The sequence below is a fragment of the Pongo abelii genome, chromosome 13, assembly GCF_028885655.2.
Source record: "Pongo abelii isolate AG06213 chromosome 13, NHGRI_mPonAbe1-v2.0_pri, whole genome shotgun sequence".
Taxonomy (NCBI): Eukaryota; Metazoa; Chordata; class Mammalia; order Primates; family Hominidae; genus Pongo; species Pongo abelii.
This window is the reverse complement of record NC_071998.2, coordinates 129493156-129509242: the sequence shown is the minus strand read 5'-3', so window position 1 is coordinate 129509242 and position 16087 is coordinate 129493156. Positions and strand designations below refer to the sequence as shown.

Sequence of the window (16087 nt, the reverse complement as noted above, 5' to 3'; positions counted from 1 at the left end):
GTTGTTCATGATTTTGGTGTCAAATCTAAGAATCCATCACCAATTCTGAGGTCCTGAAGATTTACCCTTTATGTATTCTTCTAATAGTTTCATAATTTTTGCTATTCTATTAGGTCTTTGATTGATTGAGATAATTTTGTATATTGAGTGAGATAGAGGTCCAACCTCATTCTTTTGCATGTGGATATCCAGTTTTCTTCATATTATTTGTTGAAAAGATTATTCCCTCCCTCACTGAATTATCATGGAAAGAAAGACAATTCTTTCCCCCATTAGCACAACTGTCAAAAGTCAATTGAACACAGATATTTGAGTTTATTGCTGGACTTTCAATTCTACTTAATTGGCCTATGTGTCTATCTTTAGGCCAGTACCACATTGTTTTGATTACTGTCGCTTTCTAGTACATTTTGAAATTGGGAAATGTGTTGTTGGAATTAGTTTGCTAGTATTTTTGTTGATGATCTTTGGATCAATATTCATGAGGGATGTAAGTCTGCAGTTTTCTTTTCTTGTGGCATATCTGATAATGCTGGCCTCACAGAATGTGTTAAGAAGTGTTTCCTCCTCTTGTATGTTTGGGAGAAGTTTGAGTGTTCATTTTCTTTTGTTCTTTTTTTTTTTTTTACTGTAGTAAAGATACATAACAAAAAAATTTCCATTTTAATAATTTTTAAGTGTAGAGGTCAGTGGCATTAAGTATATTCACATTGTTGTGCGACCATGAATACCATCCATCTCCAAAACTTTCTTTGTATTCCCAAACTGAAACTCTGTATCCATGAAACAGTAATTCCTCATCCATCCTCCCCTGGAGACCACCATTCTACTTACTGTCTCGATGAATTTGACTACTATAGGTAACTTATATAAGTGGAATCATACAGTATCTGTCCTTTTGTGACTAGCTTATTTCACCTAACATAATGTCTTCAAGGTTTATTCACATTGTAAAATGTGTCAGAATTCCCTTCCTTTTTAAGGCTGAATAATTATAGTCCATTGAATGTTCATACATTTTGTTTACCCATTCATCTGTTGATGGAAACTGGGGTTCCTTTCTCCTTTTGGCTATTGTGAATAACACTGCTATGAGCATGTGTGGACATATATCTGTTGAAGTCCCTGATTTGATTTCTTTTGGATCTATACCAAGAGTAGAATTACTGGATCATTCTGTAATTCACTTTTATTAATCTTTTGAGGAACTGTCATACTATTTTCCACACCACCATTTTACAGTCATACCCACCAGTGCACAAGGGTTGAAATTTCTCCACATTTTTGCCAATATTAATTAATTAATTTAATTAATTTATTAATTTATTTTTTGAGATGGAGTCTTGCTCTGTCTCCCAGGCTGGAGTGCAGTGGCGTGATCTCGGGTCACTGCAGCCTCCACCTCCCAGGTTCAAGCTGTTCTCTGCCTCAGCCTCCTGAGTAGCTGGGATTACAAGTGTATGAGACCACACCCAGCTAATTTTTGTATTTTTAGTAGAAACAAGGTTTCATCATGTTGGCCAGGCTGGTCTCAAACTCCTGGCCTCAGGTGATCTGCCCGCCTCAGCCTCCCAAAGTGCTGGTATTACAGGTGTGGTTTTATTTTATTTTTTGAGACAAAGTCTCACTCTGTTGCCTAAGCTGAAGTACGGTGGCGTGATCTCAGCTCACTGCAACCTCCGCCTCCTGGGTTCAAGAGATTCTTGTGCCTCAGCCTCCCAAGTAGCTGGGATTAAAGGTGTGTGCCACCACACCAGGCTAATTTTTGTATTTTTAGTAGAGCCAGAATTTCACCATGTTGGTCAGGCTAGTCTCAAACTCCTGGCCTCAACTGATCTGCCTGCCTTGGACTCCCAAAGTGTTGGGATTACAGGCCTGAGCTACTGCACCTGGCCTATTTTCTTTTCTTCTTTTCTTTCTTCTTCTTCTTTTTTTTTTTTTTTTTTTTTTTTTTTGAGACAGAGTCTCCCTCTGTAGCCCAGGCATGATCTCGGCTCACTGCAACTTCCGTCTCCTGGGTTCAAGCGATTCTCATGCCTCAGCCTCCTGAGTAGCTGGGATTAGACATGTACCACCAGGCCCAGCTAATTTTTGTATTTTTAGTAGAGACAGGGTTTTGCCATGTTGGCCAAGCTGGTCTTGAACTCCTGAACTTAGGTGATCTGTCTACCTCGGCCTCCCAAAGTGTTGAGATTATAGGTGTGAGCTACTGCACCCAGCCTATTCTCTTTTCTTTTTCTATCTTTTTTTCTTTAGTAATAGCAATTCTACTGGGTGTGAAGTGGTATTTCACTGTGGTTTTGATTTGCATTTCCCTAATTATTAGTGATGTTGAATATTTTTTCATGTGCTTATTGGTCATTGTATTTGGAGAAATGGATATTAATCACTTGTCAGATGAATAGTTTGCAAATATTTTCTCTGATTCTGCAAGTTGTCTTGTCATTCTGTTGATTATTTCACGGGCTGGGCAGGAGCTTGTTGCGGGAAGTCAGGGACCCTGAACAGAGGGACCGGCTGAAGCCACGGCAGAAGAACATAAATTGTGAAGATTTCATGGACATTTATTAGTTCCCCAAATTAATACTTTTATAATTTCTTATACCTGTCTTTACTGCAATCTCTGAACATAAATTGTGAAGATTTCATGGACATTTATCACTTCCCCAATCAATACTCTTATAATTTCCTATGCCTGGCTTTACTTTAATCTCTTAATCCTGTCATCTTCGTAAGCTAAGGATGTATGTCGCCTCAGGACCCTGTGATGATTGCGTTATCTGTACAAATTGTTAGTAAAACACGTGTGTTTGAACGATATGAAATCTGGGCATCCTAAAAAAGAACAGGGTAACAGCGATTTTCAGGGAACAAGGGAGATAACCATAAGGTCTGACTGCCTGCAGGGCCGGGCAGAACAGAGCCATATTTCTCTTCTTGCAAAAAGCGAATAGGAGAAATATTGCTGAATTCTTTTCCCAGCAAGGAATAACCCTGGGAAAGGAATGCATTCCCAGGGGTAGGCCTATGGACTGCCGCTCTGGGATTGTGTGCCTTATGTGGTTGAAGACAAGGGATGAAACATGCCCTGGTCTCCTGCAGTGCCCTCAGGCTTGCTAGGATTAGGAAATTTCAGCCTGGCAAATTCTAGTCAGACCGGTTGTCTGCTCTCGAACCAGGTTTCCTGTTAAGATGTTTATCAAGACAATGCGTGCCCAGTGGGACATGGAACCTCATCAGTAATTCTAATTTCGCCCTGGCTTTGTGATCTTGCTCTGCCTCTCTGCCCTTGTGATCTTTTATTGCCCTTTGAAGCATGTGATCTTTGTGACTTACTCCCTGTTTGTACCCCTCTCCCCTTTTGAAATCCCTAATAAAAACTTGCTGATTTTGCAGCTCAAGGGGCATCACGGAACCTACCAGTAGGTGATGTCACCCCCGGAGGCCCAGCTGTAAAATTTCTCTCTTTTGTACTCTTTCTCTTTATTTCTCAGACCAGCCGACACTTAGGAAAAATAGAAAAGAACCTATGCTGAAATACTGGGGGCTGGTTCCCCCATAGGAGCTATTTACTTTATTTTTACTTATTCAGTTCCTTTTTTAAAATTCAATCCCTTTGCCCATTTCTTTCTTAAAAATTTTTCTTTTGCTTTCATTATTTTTTTAATTGACATGCAATAATTGTATATATTTATGGGGTACAGTGTAATATTTTGATACATGTATACAAATGTGTAATGATCAAATCACAGTAATTAGCATATCCATCACCTCACTTATTTCTGTGTTGGGAGCATTCAAAATTTGCTCTCCTATTTGAAAATATTTGAAATATTTGAAAATATTCAACAAACTGTTGTTAATTATAGTCACCCTACAGTGATATAGAAGACTCAAACTTATTTCACCTGTCTAGCTGTACTTTTGTATTTGTTCACCAACCTTTGGCTATCCCGTCCTCCTAACCTTTCCTGCCTCTAGTAACCACTATTCCACTCTCCACTTCTATGAGAGCAATTTTTTTTTAGCTTCCACATATGAGTGAGAACATGCAATATTTATCTTTCTGCACCTGACTTATTTACCTTAACATAATGACCTCCAAGCTCATCCATGTTGCCACAAACAGCAGAATTTCATTCTTTTTATGGCTAAATAGTATTCCATTGTGTATAAAGAAAATATTTTAAAAATCCATTCATGTGTGAATGGACTCTTAAGTTGATTCCATATCTTGGCTACTGTGAAGAGTATGGCAAAAAACATGAGAGCCCAGATATCTCTGACACAATTGATTTCCCTCCATTTGGATATATACCCAGTAGTGGAATTGCTAGATCACACACAGTAGTTCTATTTTCAGTTTTTTGAGGAGGCTTCCTACCAACAGTGTGTAAGAGTTCTCCTTTCTCTCCATCCTCATGAGTATTTGTTATTTTTTTTGTGTGTTTTTGATAACAGCCATTCTAACTGGGGTGAGATGGTATCTCACTTTGGTTTTGATTTGCATTTCCCTGATGATTAGAGATGTTGAGCACTTTTTCTTATACCAGCTGGCCATTCGTATGTCTTCTTTTGAGAGATGTCTATTCAGTTCATTTGCCCATTTATTAATCTGATTTTTTTTTTTTTTTTTTTTTTTTTTTGCTGATGGGTTGTTTGAGTTTCACCTTGTATATTCCGGATATTAATAGCTTGTCAGATAAATAGTTTGCAATATTTTCTCTGATTCTGCAAGTTGTCACTCTGCTGATTATTTCATTGGCTGTGCAGAAGCTTTTCACTGAAATGCAATCCCATTTGTCTATTTGTGCTTTGGTTGCCTGTGCTCTTCAGGTCTTCTCCATACAATTTTTGCCCAGACCAATGCCCTGAAGTGTTTTCCCTGTATTTTCTTCCAGTAGATTCATGGTTTTGAGTCTTACATTTAAGTCTTTGGTCCATTTTGAGTTGGCTTTTGTATATAGCGAGAGATAGGGGTTGAGCTGCATTTTTCTGCATGTGGATATCTAGTTTCCCTACCATTGTTTATTGAAGAAACTGTCCTGCTCCAATAAATGTTCTTGGTGCTTTTGTTAAAAATCAGTTGGCTGTAAATACAAAGACTTATTTCTGAGTTCTCTATTCTGTTCCATTGGTCTATGTTTCTGTTTTTATGCCAGTACCATGCTGTTTTGAAGTCTGGTAGTGTGATGCCTCCAGCTTTCTTCTTGTTGCTCAAAATTATTTAAGCTATCCAGGGTCTTTTGTGGTTGTGTATTAATTTTAGGATTGTTTTTTATATTTCTATGAAGAATGTCATTGGTATTTTGATAGGGATTGCATTAAATCTGTATGGTCCTTTTCACAATATTAATTCTTCCAATCCATGAGCATCGAATGTCTTTCTATTTTTTGTGTGTCCTCTTCAGTATCTTTCATCAATGTTTTATGGTTTTCTTTGTAGAGATCTTTCACTTCCTTAGTTATTTCTTTTGTAACTATTGTAAATGAGACTGATTTCTTTTCTGCTAGTTTGTTGTTGGTATACAGACACACTACTGATTTTTGTACATTGATTTTACTGAATTACTTTATGAGTTCTAAGGATTTTTTGGTGGAGCTTTTAGGGTTTTCTATATATAAGACATGTTGTCTGCAAACAGGAACAATTTGACTTCCTTCTTTCCAGTTCGGATGCAGCTTGTTTTTTTTTCTTACATAACTGCTCTGGCTAGAACTTCCAGTACTATGTTGAATAACAGTGGTGAAAGTGGGTATCCTTTCTTGTTGTAGATCTTTTCCCCATTCAGTATGATGTTGGCTGTGGGTTTGTCATATACAGCCTTTATTGTGTTGAGGTATCTTCCAACCTAACTTGTTGAGTTTTCATTATGAAGGGATGTTGAATTTTATCAAATGTTTTTTTGTGTCTATTGAGATGATAATATTGTTTTTGTCCTTCATTCTGTTGATGTAATGTATTATGTTGATTACTGGTTTACTTATGTTGAACCATCCTTACATCCCAGGAATAAATCCCATTTGATCACAGTGAATTAAAATGTGCTGCTGGATTCAGTTATTACTAATTACTACAAAATACTATTTTTCTTGAGAATTTTTCCATCTACGATCATCAGGAACATTGGCCTATAGTTTCCTAGTTTCCTTTTTCTTTCTCGTGTTTTTTGTTTTTGTTTCTGTTTCTGCTGTGTCCTTGTCTGGTTTTTATATTAGGGTAATGCTAGTCTTGTAGAATGAGTTTAGAAGAATTCCCTCCTCCTCTTCAATTTTCTAGAAGAGGTTGAGAAGAACAGGTATTAGTTCTTCTTTAAATGTTTGGCAGAATTCTCTAGTGAAGCACCCTGGGCTTTTCTTTGATGGGATTTTTTTTTTTTTTTTTTGAGACGGAGTTTCGCTCTTGTTGCCCAGGCTGGAGTGCAATGGCGCAATCTCTGGTCACTACAACCTCTGCCTCCCAGGTTCAAGAAAGTCCCCTGCCTCAGCCTCCTGAGTACTTGGGACCACAGGTGTGCACCACCACGCCTGGCTAATTTTTTTTTGTATTTTAGTAGGGACGGGGTTTCACCATGTTGGCCAGGATGGTCTCGATCTCCTGACCTCATGATCTGCCTGCCTTGACCTCACAAAGTGCTGGGATTACAAACGTAAGCCACCATGCCCGGCCGATGGGAGATTTTTAAATTACAGATTCAATCTCATTACAGTAATTGGTCTGTTCAGGTTTTCTTTTCTTCTTGGTTCAATCTTGGTGGGTTCCATGCATCCAGGAATTCATCCATTTCCACTAGGTTTTCTAATGTGTTGGTGTATAGTTGTTCATAATATTCACTAATGAGCCTTTGTATTTCTATGATATTAGTTGTAATGTCTCCTTTTTTACTTCTGAATTATTTATTTGCATATTTTCTTGCTTAGTCTAGCTAATGGTTTGTCAATTACCTTTTCAAAAAAACAATTTTTTTTTTTTTTTGAGACAGAGTCTGGCTTTGTCACCCAGGCTGGAGTGCAGTGGCATAATCTTGGCTCACTGCAACTTCCGCCTCCTGGGTTCAAGCAATTCTCCTGCCTCAGCCTCCCAAGTAGATGGGCTTACAGGTGCCTGCCAACACACCTGGCTAATTTTTGTACTTTTGGTAGAGATGGGGTTTCACCATGTTGGCCAGGCTGGTCTTGAACTTCTAACCTCAAGTGATCCACTTGCCATGGCCTCCCAAAGTGCTGGAATTACAGGTGTGAGCCACCGCACCTGGCTACATTTTCATTTCACTGATCTTTTGTAACGTTTTCATCTCAATATTGTCTCTTTTTGCTCTTGCTCTGATCTTTATTATTTTTGTTCCTCTACTAATTTTCGACCTGGTTTGGGTTTTATTCCTAGTTCCTTGAGATGCATCAAGTCATTTATTTGAAATCTTTGTGTGTTTCTGATGTAGGCTTTTATTGCTATAAAATTCCTGTTTCATACTGCTTTTACTGTATCCCATAAGTTTTGGCATGCTATGTTTCTTCTCCACCTACCCTGCCCCTGGTTCAAGTTATCATGATATGTGTTTCTATTTTTATTGTTTCAAAAATTTTTTTTCTTCTTTTTCTTTTTGTCTTTTTTTTTTTTTTTTTTTTTGAGACGGAGTCTTACTCTGTCACCAGGCTGGAGTGCAGTGGTACGATCTCGGCTCACTGCAACCTCCGCCTCCCAGGTTCAAGCGATTCTCCTGCCTCAGCCTCCCAAGTAGCTGGGACTACAGGCGCGTGCTACCACGCCCGGCTAATTTTTGTATTTTTAGTAGAGACGGGGTTTCACCATGTTGGCCAGGATGGTGTCGATCTCTTGACCTCATGATCCACCCACCTCGGCCTCCCGAAGTGCTGGGACTACAGGCGTGAGCCACTGTGCCCAGCCTTCTTTTTTTCTTTTCTTTTTTCTTTTTTTTTTTTTTTGAGACAGAGTCTCAGTCTGTCACCCAGACTGGAGTGCAGTGGTGCAATCTTGGCTCACTGCAAACTCTGCCTCCCAGGTTCAAGTGATTCTCCTGCCTCAGCCTCCTGAGTACCTGGGATTACAGGCGCCCACCACCACACCCGCCAATTTTTATGTTTTAAGTAAAGACAGGGTTTCACCATGTTAGCCAGGCTGGTCTCGAACTCCTGACCTTAAACGATCCACCCGCCTCAGCCTCCCAAAGTGCTGGGATTACAGGCGTGAGCCACTGTGCCAGGCCAAATTGTAAAACTGCCTTCTTAATTTCTTCCTTGGCCCATTTGTCATTCAGGAGAATGTTGATTTTCATGAATTTGTACAATTTCAAAAGCTCCCCTTGTTATTGATTTCTAGTTTTATTTTTGTTAGAAAAATACTTGATATGATTTCAATTATTTTACATTTGTTGAGACTTGTTTTGTGGCCTAACATCTGATCTCTCCTAGATAATCTTCCATGTGATGATGAAGCTAATGTGTACCATGCAATGGTTGGATGAAAAGTTCTGGAAATGTCTGTTAGGTCCATTTGGACTAAAAGGCAGTTTAAAGCCAACGTGGGTTTTTTGTTGTTGATTTTCTGTCTAGATGATCTGTTTAATGCTGAGTATGGGGTACGGAAATCCGCAAATGACACTGTGCTAGAATCTATCTCTCTTTTTGGATCTAATAATATTTGTTTTGTATGTCTGGGTGCTCTACTGTTGGGTCCATATATATTGACAATTGTTGTATTTTCTTGCTGAGTTGATTCCTTTATCATCATATAATGACATTCCTTGCCCTAAAATTTTTTTTCTTAAAGAGATGGGGTCTTGGTATGTTACCCACGCTGGAGTGTAATAGCTACTCACAGGTGTAATCACAGCACACTACCGCCTTGAACTCCTGGACTCAAGCAATCTTTCCACCTCAGCCTCCCAAGTTGCTGGGACTACAAGTATGCACCACCACACTGGGCTTCTTTTCAGAGTTTTTGACTTAAAGTCTGCTTTGTCTGAATATAAGTATAGCACTCCTGCTCAGTTTGGTTTCTATTTATGTGGAATATGTTTTTCATCCCTTCACTTTCACTCTATATGTGTCTTTATAGGTGATGTGAGCTTCTTGTAGGCAGTATATAGTTGGGTCATTTAAAAAATCTATTCAGCCAGTTTATATACTTTAAGTGGGGGAATTTAATCCATTTACACGTAAGGTTATCATTTATAGGTAGGACTTCTGCCATTTTGTTAACTGTTTTCTGGTTGTTTTGTATATCCTTTCTTCCTTTCTTCCTCTCATTATTTATCATTATAGTTTAGTGGTTTTCTGTAATAGTAAGGTTTGATTATTTTCTTTCTCTTTTGTGAAACTCACTCTACCAGCGAGTTTTATATTTTTGTGTGTTTTCACGATAGTAATTATCATGTCTTTGCTTCCAGATGTAGTACTCCCTTGTGTATTTCTTGTAAGGCTGGTCTAGTGGTGATGAATTCCCTCACTTCTTCCTTGTCTGGGAAAGACTTTATTTCTCCCTCATTTCCGAAGGACAGCTTTGCTAGGTATAGTATTCTTGACTGACAGTTTGTTTTTTGTTTTCCTTTTACCACTTTGAATATATCATTCCATTCCATTCTCTCCTGGTCTATAAAATGTCTGCAGAGAAATCTGCTTTCAGTCTAATGGGGGATTCTGTTATATGTGACTTGATGCTTTTCTCTTGCTGCTTTTAGAATTTTCTCTTCTCTTTGACTTTTGACAGTTTGACCATAACATGTCCTAGGGAGAACCTTTTTGGTTGAAACTATTGAAGGACTGTTGAGCTTCTTGGATTTGGATGTCCACATCTCTCCTCAGACTTGGGAATTTTCCAGCTATTACTTTATTACATAGATTTTCTATACCTTTTCCCTTCTCTTTTCCTTCTAGACTCCCATAAAATATTTTTTTGCTTGATCATACTCCGTAATTCTTGAAGGCTTTTCTTCACTCATTTTAATTATTTCTTTTCTTTCCCTCTGACTGATTAATTTCAAATGACCTATCTTCAAGTTCAAAGATTTCTTTTTTCTTCTGCTTGATCAAATTCACTGTTGAAGCTCTCTATTGTTAGTTTTTATTTTTAATTTCATTCATTGAATTTGTCAGCTGCAGGATTTCTGCCTGGTTCTTTTTTTATGATTCCTATCTCTTCGTTGAATTTTTCATTCATACTGTCAATTGCATTTCTGATTTCATTGTATTGTCTACCTGTATTTTCTTGTATCTTGTTGCACTTCTTTAAGAACATTATTTTGAATCCCTTTTCTGGCAGTTTTTAAATTTAGTTTTTACTAGGGTCTACTACTAAAGAGTTATGTTCCTTGGGTGATGATGTCAGATTTTCTTGCTTTTTTTTTTTTTTTTTTTTCCTTTGAGATGGAGTCTCGCTCTGTCGCCCAGGCTGGAGTGCAGTGGTGTGATCTCAGCTCACTGCAAGCTCCGCCTCCCGGATTCACACCATTCTCCTGCCTCAGCCTCCCAAGTAGCTGGGACTACAGGTGCCCGCCACTGCGCCCAGCTAATTTTTTTGTATTTTTAGTAGAGACGGGGTTTCACCATGTTAGCCAGGATGGTCTCGATCTCCTGACCTCGTGATCCACCCGCCTTGGCCTCCCAAAGTGCTGGGATTACAGGCGTGAGCCACCACTCCTGGTGATTTCCTTGCTTTTTCAAGTGTCTTGTGTCCCTTGATGTCTGTACATCTGGTAGAACAAAGCACCTCTTCCAAACTTTGTACAGTACAGTTGGGTTTTAGTGTGCCAGCTGGGAAGGGCATAGTTACTCTGTTTCCAGGTGCAGTGGTATAGTCTCCCTACAACTTCTTTAGCTGCATTCAACATTAGCAGTAACTGTGGGCACTTCAGTTGTGCAGGGTGTAGAAGTTTGTGGCAACAGAAGTGGCAGCATAGGCTGTAAATGTCCTCAGTGTCAAGGGCTTTTGGGGTCCTTTTATTTTTGTTTTCCCCACAATGGGAAGACTTAGCTGAGGGGACACTTCTTGGTATCAGGTCTAATGGCCTGCAATCAGCTGCAGCACCACTGGGTTCCAGGTGCAGGTGCTCAGAGTGGCTGCGGAGCTGGGGTCCTATACTTAGAATCTCATGAACTTACTGTGGCACCTGGGTGTTGGGGTACAGGTTTGCTCCCTGGGGCAGAGTTGGGTGTACGTTGCCCACAGTGCCAGGATCTGACCCTAAGCCATTCCCTAGCAGCTCAGGCCCGGGGGCGAGATTATAGCTGTGATTCTACTCCTGGGTGGGGTGAGGGCAGGGCACAGCACTGGTCTAATTCAGGAAGAAGGGGTGCTCTGGAGTTTTGGGCCTGAGAAGTTGGATACAGCTGCAATTCAGGAACCTGAACCAATAGGGGTTAGTGGCATCTTGGGTCCCAGGGGAAAAGGCACCATGTAGTGGTTACTCTAGACCCTGGGATGGTAGGGCTTGGCAGTATCCCAGGTTCTGTGAAACCAGGTGTAGTAGCAGCAAAGTGCCCTAGAATGGCAGAGCACAGCTGTCATTTGAGCCCTGGGGAGGCAGGGAACTCCACTCCCCAGGTCTGTCTCAGCAGCTCAGACTCTAGGGGGCAAGTCTAGCTCCAGGGAAGCAGGGCACTAGAGCTATCTGGCCTATGGGGCTGGGTGTCTCAGCTAAGCCAATGCTCTATTTATCTGGGATGGCAGGGTACCGTGTCAGTTCAGCCCTGGGATGCACAGCCCTCAGTTCAGCCAGGGCACTGATTCCCAGGGGTGGGGGGTGGGGACAATGTGCCACTTCAGCTCAGGCTTGGGGGATGTGACTGCTCTAGGTGGCCAATGCACCATTTCCTGGGATGCAGGGAACTGCTTCAACTTAAACACTGGGGAGGTGTGACCGCTCTGAGTGGCCAAGGTACTGTTTTCCCAGGAGGCAGGGTACCACTTCAGCTCTGACCTATGGGCATGGAGGGGAAGGGTAGGTGAAGCAGCTCCACCTCCACTTGGCCCCTCAGGGAAGGGTGTAACAGCTGCTTGCAGCTCAGCTTGGGGATGTTGGCCACCAGTCTCGGTTAGTTTGATGGCAGTTTTGCCTCAAGGATAAAGGGAAGCTGCGGCTACTCCAGGAGCAAGTCACACTCCCACTCTAGTTCCAATTCCTAGGTAGCCACATGGGCCACAGGGCTGAGCAGTGTTGGCTTTGTCTCTGGGGGGAGCACAGGTCTGTGGACTCCAGGCAGCTCCTTCAGCTGGGCTTAGTGCCTTGAGGACTGCAGGGGACCCGAGTGGTAGGGTCTGTAGGTGTCCGAGGTGGTGATGGGGGCTGCTGGGATCCTCTTGCTTACCTCCTCACCAAAGGGAAAAGCTCTCCTAGGTCCCAGCTGATCCCAGTGGCGGGATGGGGTGGTGGTGTTTGCTTGGTGTTTCCTTCCATTCTCTAAGTGGCCATCCCAAGTTTCTGTGCTCACCAGTGTCTCTGTTACACCTCTGATGTACTCCGAGACTCTCCCTCAGTTATTTTCATTAAAATGTAATTTTTTGTCCATTGTTCTGTCTTTTTGAGAAGGACAAGCACTAGGGGGAAGGTCAGCCATCTTGCTGATGTTACCTCTCATTTCTTAATTGGGTTGTTTTATTTTTGTTGTTGAGTTGTAGAAGTTCTTTATACATTTTGTTAAATCAAGTTTAGCCTAAAGCTGCCTCCTTATATATTTTAAGTTCAGCCTAAAGGTTTCTCTGTACCTAGTGAACTATAACCTAAATGGAAGTGTAAACAGACTTTGTAACCTATTATCACGCCAATCATCAAGTTTTGGCCAATCAAAGGGAGCTAACTGTTCTGTGTTCAAATAAGGCAAACGCTAAGCTGTAACCAATCAACTGTTTCTGTACCTCACTTCCATTTTCTGTACATCATATTCCTTTTTCTGTCCATAAATCCTCTTCTGCCATGTGGCTGTGTTGGAGTCTCTGAGCCTACTCAGACTCAAGAGGCTGCACAACTTGCAAATCATTCTTTGCTCAATTAAACTCTGTTAAATTTAAATTGGCTAAAGATTTTCTTTCAACAATTCTGATATTCACCCTTTATCAGAAATGTAATTTGCAAATATTTTCTCCAATTCCTTGAGTTGCCTTTTCATTCTGTTGATAGTGTCCTTTGATACTAAAAAGTTTTTAATTTTGAGTAGACAAATTTATTTTTTCTTTTATTGTGATTCTGGTGTCAAATCTAAGACTCTGTTACTAAGTAAAACATCATAAAGATTTATCCACTATGTTTTCTTCTAAGAGCTTTATAGTTAATAGCTCTTACATTTAGTTATTTAATTTTATGTTAATTTTTGTATATGGTATAAAGTAGGAATCCAACTCCGCTCTTTTGTATGTGGATGTCCTGTTTTCCGAGCAAAGAGTGTCCCTTTGCCATTATATGATCTTGGGCTTCTCTTTATTGGGAAGTTTTCGATTACTGATCCAATCTGCTTACTTGTTACAGGTCTATTCAGATTTTCTACTTAATTCAGTCAGTTATGATAATTTGTGTCTTTCTAGGAATTTGTCCATTTCAAAAGCTTAGGTTCTAAACTCAGGCTAAGATATTTAACATCTCTAAACCTCCATTTCTTTATTGTAATAATAATAATAATAATAATAATAATAATACCAATCTCAGGACTGTCACAGAGACTAAAATACTTAATGTACTCATAAGACCCTGCATAGTGCCTGACTCAGTGATTATCAGCAGGCTGTCATGAACAACCTCATTCCCTATTCTTCCGTCAGCACCCTCTATTCCAATTAATGGAACCAAATCCCAACCTAACCAAGTCCTGCCACCCATCCCAAATTCACAGTCCCATTTTTTCCATGTCACTTCTCTATCAGACCAAACCACATCCAAGTGTTTCAAGGCATGAGTTGCCCAGCATGTCCAATCTGTGAGGGAACTGCTAGAAGGATTAGGATTACAATTTCAATAAGGAGACACCAGGGTTAGCCAAGAACCATGACTGAGGTCCATGGGGACAAGAACAAAGGACAGTGGCCACGAAATACCCTCTTCTCTGCACAGGAGTGACAGCTAAACCCAAGGATTCCTCGACTCATCCTGGACATGTCTAGTGAGTGCTGGCCCTGTACGTGGTGTGGTATCATGAATGTGGCTTTCTGTGGAACCCCATCTCTGCAGCCAGGTGCATGGTAAGGTCAGGCTAGTAGGTTTGGCTTTGTGCCCACAGGTGTGCTGGTTCTTACAGCACCAGATGTCTTTGAACAGTATAGAGACCAATGCCTCAGGAAAGTGATTCTCCAAAAAGCCCACCCTCCCTGCTGCCCACAAGGGGTCTTCGGAGGGATCAGGAGATGACTCAAACATGGAAATCCTTCCCTTGGTTTCTAGCAAGTAGTGAAACACAGTTTTGTAGGTTCTTCTGTATTTCTCTATCTAAGTGTAAGCTCACCTGTCTCAAGTGCACATCATTCCCAACCACCTCAACCTCCTACTGCACCCTGCAAAGCTCACAGTCCGCCATCAGCACAAGTCCTTATATCTCCATCCCCCCTGAGTGCTCTCCACTTGTTCTTGCTCTGGCTCAAACATCTAAGAGGATGGATGTCCCCTCTGGTCTCTTCTTTAAAAACCTGTTCTCTGGGGCTCACGTCCCAGTTTCCCCTTCCTTCATGAAAAACTTAGCACCTGGCTTGCTGTTTGTGTCTCCACTTCTATTCTTGTTATCATTCTTGTTGCTTTTAAGATCCACACAGATGGGACGACCACTGCCTGCCCTCTCCATTCCTGAACTTTCTCACCCATCAGCTCATCTCCTTCTTCCACAAATCACGCTAAACATGCTTATCACCAGTGATCATGCTAACGTTAATGTAATGATCTTGCAATGATAATGTAATGACGGCAATGATGTTTACCGATGGCATCACTCACTGCCTCCCGAGTCTCCACCTCACACATCCCACTCTGCTCACATCGCCTACTTTTCTGGCTCCCTTTTTCAAATACCTGCATCACAAAACGTGTCCTCACGAGAACTTCCAATCCAGTGGCATTGCCCCTCACCCTCCTCCGTCCCCAGCTTTGATCCCACGTCTAGCACAATAACCACACTCTTACACACACCCTTCTCTCCCTCCTTGCACTTGTCTGGGAAATCCCGAATCTGGATAATCCACTTTTCTACCCTTGTACTGAGGAGTGAATGTGGCTAGAGAAAAGCACAGCTCATGCCAGCTGTTCCTCCTTGGAGTCAGGGCCACAGACTTGAGGTGTTTCCTCAGTGCTGCTCACTGTCAAGAGCATCTCTGTCCCAGCTGTGCTCCTCTCCTCTTACAGGATCTCAAACTTGCAGCAACAAGGCCTTCACTCCCACTACGCTGACAGAGGAACAATGTGCCAAGGGCGCTAACGGCCTCTGCCCTTCCACGTCCGATAAACAATTTTTTTTTTTGAGACAGAGTCTTGCTCTGTTGCCCAGGCTGGAGTACAGTGGCGCAATTTTGGCTCACTGCAATCTCCACCTCCCGGGTTCTAGCGAGTCTCCTGTCTCAGCCTGTTTTTTTTTTTTTTTTTTTTTTTTGAGATGGAGTCTGGCTCTGTTGCCCAGGCTGGAGTACAATGGCATGATGTCGGCTCACTGCAGCCTCCACCTTCCAGGTTCAAGCGATTCTCTTGCCTGAGCTCCCTAGGTGGCTGGGATTACAGGTACCTGCCACCGTGTCTGGCTAATTTTTGTATTTTTAGTAGAGATGGGGTTTCACCATGTTGGCCAGGCTGGTCTTGAGCTCCTGGCCTTAGGTGATCTGCCCGCCTGGGCTTCCCAAAGTGCTGGGATTACAGGTGTGAGCCACCACGCCTGGCCCAGTGAACAATTCTTGGTCATCATCTTGCATCACCTTCTGTCAATATGGTGCATGGCTGGTTACTTCCTCTCTCTGCCCACTCCTGGTTCTCCACCTGTCTCCCGGACTGCTCCACCTCAGTTTCTGGATCTAGTGCTCCTTTCTGCCTCCTCAATGCCCTTGGGGCAGAGTCTTCAGCCTTTTTCTGAACACCGTTCTTCCCCTATGTCAGTGCTCACCAAAGTTCAA

At 41.6% G+C, this 16087-nt stretch overlaps 1 protein-coding gene across 9 annotated transcripts in view; it reads right to left on the bottom strand.

Moving 5' to 3' along the window:
- Positions 1-16087, bottom strand: part of CACNA1B (calcium voltage-gated channel subunit alpha1 B) — a 247192-nt gene that overhangs the window by 29520 nt on the left and 201585 nt on the right. The window lies entirely within an intron of this gene.